The following is a 5,750-nucleotide window of genomic DNA, read 5'->3' as shown; positions in this document are numbered from 1 at the left end:
AGCTTGGCAACTGATCACAACCAGATATATTCTTAGATTGTATTAATTTCATTGTACTATTTTGTGTTAATAAAAGCACTTATTCTAGCTATCTATTTCTATCTTTCATATATATATATATATATATATATATATATATATATATATATATATATATATATATATATATATATATATATATATGTATGTATGTATGTATGTATGTATGTATGTATGTATGTATGTATGTATGTATATATGTATATATACATATATCTATATATGTGTGTGTGTGTGTGTGTGTGTGTGTGTGTGTGTGTGTGTGTGTGCTTTTGGTAACAACAAGAACAACAAAGAAAAAGAAATACTAATTCACCCCCCTCTCAGTATTTCCAACAATTGGTATGAGAGCCGGCTTCTTCATACTAGCCTAACAGCTTGAAGAAGGATCCGCAGCCATGATGAGAAATGACAAAGCATCAGGAAGACCTCCTCTATTCAATGGCACTAACTTTGGTTTTTGGAAAAAGAGAATGATCTACTACTTAATGTCCCTTGGACCTGAAGTCTGGAATTTTTTTCAAAATGAGTACCATATGCCTACCACTCTTCCAACGGATCAAGATGAGAGGAAAGCATACATTGCAAATTCCAAGGCCTTAAACTCAATCACTAGTGGAATCACTGATTCTGAGTTCACAAAAATCATGAATTGTGACTCTGCTAAAGAAATGTGGGACAAGCTAGTTGGCTTATACGATGGAGACTCAAAAGTCAAGAAGGCAAAGCTTCAAACTCACAGAAGACAATTTGAAAGCCTGAGGATGGAAGATGAAGAAGATATTGCAGCATACCTCCTCCGAGTAGCTGAAGTGGTCAACTCCCTTAAAGGATTGGACGAAAAAATTGAAGAAAGTACCATTGTTCAAAAAGTATTAAGATCTCTTCCAGACAGATTTGACTCCAAAATAAGCACCATAGAAGAAGCAAAGGATCTAGATACCCTCAAGATGGATGAACTCCATGGAATCCTCACTGCCTATGAGATGAGGAAAAGTGGCCCAAGCTCCAAAGATGCAGCATTCAAGGCTTCAAAGTTAAAGAAGGGGAAAGAAAGGAATGATTGTAGTGATGAGTCTGATGTGGAATCCGAATTGGCTCAATTTGTACGAAAGCTGAAGAAAGGATCTAAGATTAAAGGCAAGTACCCTCTTATCTATTTTAAGTGTTGAAAAATAGGTCATTATGCAACAAAATGTCCTCATAAACATGATAGTGATGATGAAGGAAATTCTAAAAGAATGGCACAGAAAAAGAAAGGGTTCAATAAGAAGAACTTCTTCTCTAAGCAAGATGAGTCTGATGAGGATGAGTTTATGGTCATCAAAAAGAAATCAGATGAGGAAAGTGACCATGATGAAAGCCAAGAAACATTATTCATGGCATTCACAAATGATGATGACTCAGGGCTGGAAGGAAATGTAGATGAACTGTTAATAAGTGTCATTGAAGAAAATGAGAAACTAGGGAATAAAATCATCTCTCAAAGCGGAAATCGTGGAAACAAGAAGGAGAGAAGATCTCTTGGAAGCAAAGCTAAAAGAAAAAGAAGAGACTTGTGAAGAACGTGAGGCTGAAATATTGTCTCTGAGAAAGGAGTTGGAGCAAATTAAAAAGGGTTGTAAAAGCTCTCAAATACTTGAGACTATTCTAAAAAGTCAAAAACCTCAACATGACAAGTCTGGAATAGGTTTCAAAGGAGAATTCTCAAGCACTAAGAATAGTGCGAAAAGCTATGCTGATGCACTTTCCTACAATTCAAAAGAAGAAAAAGTATGTTATCAAAAGCCCACCCCAGATCCAAAGAATGAAGAGAGAATTACTCCAAAGAAGAATGTGGAGTCGAATCATGGATACTACAACAAATGAAAACATGTACTCCACCAAGGGCCCATCTCAAATCCAAAGAATGAGGCAGGAGTAATTCCCAGGAAGGAAATCAACTCAAAATGTGGCTACTTCAATAGGTACAAAACCATCTTTCTTGGACATTGTTTTCATTGTAAAAACTTCGGTCGTCAATCCAGACATTGCATGGCTCGCAGAAGTGAGACACCTAAGCTAAAGGACTGAATAATCAATCCATATTCCCCCAAAAGGCAGGGACAAATCAAAACCTTCAATTCATTTGATCCCTTGACCAAATTTGATCTGATTTGTTCATTATGCTACAATAATGGACACTATGAACAAAACTGCCCACTCAAAGGAAGAAAGACAAGTAGTAAAAATTCCAACATGGATAAATGCGGCCTGGCTCTATATGCTCAAAATAATGGAAATCATTGGTTTGTGGATAGCGGGTGTTCCAGACACATGACAGGAGACAAAAGGAAGTTTGTCTCATTGAGCAAAAAGGAAGGGAATGTGTTTTTTGGAAGTGGATCTGCCAGAATTGCAGGAAAAGGAACTATTACTCTGATCAATGGAAAAGGAAAAGTTCAAGATGCTCTGCTAGTAGATGGGCTCAAACACAATCTCCTGAGTGTCAGCCAAATCTGTGATAAAGTATAAATCTAAAACTTTTGAATGTTTTAAGAATCTAAAAGCCCTTGTAGAAAATGAAAAAGATTCAAAAATTAAGTGCCTCAAAACAGAGAGAGGGGGAGAATTCACATCAAACGAGTTTAGTAAGTTCTGTAATATTCATGGAATTAAAAGGGAATTCTCTGCTGCCAGAACACCCCAGCAAAATGGTGTAGTTGAAAGAAGAAACCGAACAGTCCAAGAAATGGCAAGAAAAATGTTACTAGCAACAGACTTGTAGCCGAAAGTCTGGAGAGAAGCAGTAGGGACAACGGTCTATACATTAAATCAAACTCAATTGAGACCAAACTATGAAAAAACACCTTATGAGTTATGGAAAGGAAGACCAGCTTCAGTAAATTACTTCGAGATATTTGGAAGCAAGTGCTTCATAAAAATCAATGATGGCTTACCAGGAAAGTTTGATTCTCGGGTTGATGAAGGGATATTTCTTGGATACTCTACATGGAGCAAGGCTTACAAGTGATACAATTTTCAACCGAAGAAAATAGTGGAAAGCATTGATGTAAAGGTTGATGAAGGACTTCCAGAAAAAGAAACTGAAGATTATGAAGATGATCTTTTCATTAAAGAAGAAGGACCTAAAGAAGAAGAACCTGAAGAAGAAGAAATAGATGAGGAAGAAGAAGAGGAGAAAGAACTACCTCATACCCCTTCAAAGATGAAGTTTATCCAGAAATATCATCCAGAAGAGCATATTATTGGAAATAGAGATGAAGGGATGCAAACTCGAAGAAGGGTGACCATTACACCAAAGAGAAATGTTATTGCTCTTCTATCTATGACATAACCAGAAACATTTGCAGAAGAAAGTAAGGATCCTCATTGGGTAAAAGCCATGGAAGAAGAAATGTCCCAAATTGAGAAGAACAAGACATGGGAGCTGGTACCTCGTCCAAAGGACAAAAACGTAATACGAACCAAATGGGTGTTCAAAAATAAAATGAATGAGGAAGGACAGGTTATCAGAAACAAGGCAAGGCTTGTTTGCAAAGGCTATTCACAAATTGAAGGAATTGACTTTGAAGAGACATTTGCACCAGTAGCCCGTATGGAAGCTATCAAGATGTTCTTGGCTTTTGCTTGCTCAAAAGGATTAAAAATATATCAAATGGACGTGAAATAAACATTTCTAAATGGGGAACTCAAAGAAGAAGTCTACCGGGAGTAGCCAGAAGGATTTGATCTAACAGAAGGAAAGGGCTTAGTCTGTAAGTTGAAAAAAGATTTATATGGGTTGAAACAAGCTCCTAGAGCTTGGTATGCAAGATTGGATCACTATCTACAACAACAAGGCTTCAAAAAGGGAGTGGCTAGAAGTAATCTATACATAAAGACAAATGAAGGTAAGTTATTAGTTACTCTTGTTTATGTCAATGATCTGATTTTTGCTAGCAATAATGATGAAATGAGCCATGAATTTTCTCAAAACATGTCAAAAGAGTTTGAGATGTCAATGATAGGAGAGCTGTCTCACTTCCTTGGACTTCAAGTATATCAAATGAGAGCAAGATTGTGTATATCTCAAACCAAATATCTAAAGGACATGCTCAAAAGATATGGAATGGAGGACTATGCACCCATGAGCACATCTATGACCACAAACTGCAAATTGAGCAAAGATGATGACTCCCCTCCAGTAGATGCAACTCATTACAGGTCAATAATTGGAGCCCTTCTATACTTAACAGCTACAAGACCATACATAATGCAGGTAGTAGGAATGGTGGGAAGATTTCAATATGCTCCCAAAAAATCCCATTTATTACCTGTAAAAAGAAATCTCAGATATCTGAAATGAACTCCTAATTTTGGTCTTTGGTACCCAAAGAGCTCAACACTAACTGTAACTGCATACATCGATGTTGATTGGGCTGGAAGTATAGATGATCGGAAAAGTACTAGTGGAAATGCATTCTTCCTAAGAGACTGTTTAGTATCCTGGCTTAGCAAGAAACAGTCATCCATATCATTATCCACAGCCAAAGCCGAGTATATTGTTGCAGAAGACTGTTGTACTCAAATACTATGGATGAAGGAAGCTCTAAAAGATGTCAACATATGTACAGATCAATTGATTACCATCTATTGTGACAACACAAGTGTTATCAGTCTTAGCAAAAATCCAGTGATGCACTCAAGGAACAAACACATACCAATCAAGTATCATTTCCTTCGTGAGAAAGTAGCTGAACAAAACATCGTCCTGGAATAGATCAGTACTAAGGAGCAGATAGCTGATATTTTCACAAAACCTCTTCCTCGAGAACCATTCGAACGTCTGCATGAAAAGATGGGGGTTATCTCTTTATCATCACTCAAATCCATTCACAAAGATGTAGCAGGACAGGGGAGGCAATTTGACAGGGGGAGTCCATATGAATTCCTTTGCCATTGATGTCAAAGGGGAAGAGCAGAAGAATATTGCCATCAATAACAAAGGGGGAGATTGTTGGACACAGATTGTCATTATGGAAATATTCAAGGAGCAAACAAAACTATCAGAGGAGCCAAGAGGAGAAAATAGAGCTATCGGAGGAGCCAAGAGGAGCAGACAGAGCCACATATCTATATGTCATATATATATGCCAAAGAAGAGGAGCACATAGAGTAGGCGGAGGAAACAGAGAAACAGAGCCATCAGAGAGCTTATATATGCTTGCTTTGATACTATCGACAGAGAGAAAGCCCATATATAGAGGCTTAACACTATCGGCGGGCATTTATGGCACATTACACTATCGGGAGCATGATATGCCTCAAACTCATGTATTTACCCATCGGTGGCAAAAACCATGCATATTTTTGTTTAACACTATCGGAGGTGCAAACGGAGGCCAAGGCATGTACATAGGCAAATACACTATCGGAGGTGGAAAGCGGACCTGAATTTTTATGAACGGGAGCGTTGAGTTGTATCGGGTCCAGTACATAATATTATATCGCATCGGCACTTCGGGAGTGGCATTACAATGTGTCAAGTGGACCATTGCGATCGCCGATAGCGATACATACATACATACATACATACATACATACATACATACATACATACATACATACATACATACATACATACATACATACATACATACATACATACATACATACATACATACATATATATATATATATATATATATATATATATATATATATATATA

The sequence above is a fragment of the Pinus tabuliformis genome, chromosome 8 (genome assembly GCF_031772625.1).
Source record: "Pinus tabuliformis cultivar Carrire ecotype Pingquan chromosome 8, CPIR1, whole genome shotgun sequence".
NCBI lineage: Eukaryota > Viridiplantae > Streptophyta > Pinopsida > Pinales > Pinaceae > Pinus > Pinus tabuliformis.
This window is presented reverse-complemented; position numbering follows the sequence as displayed.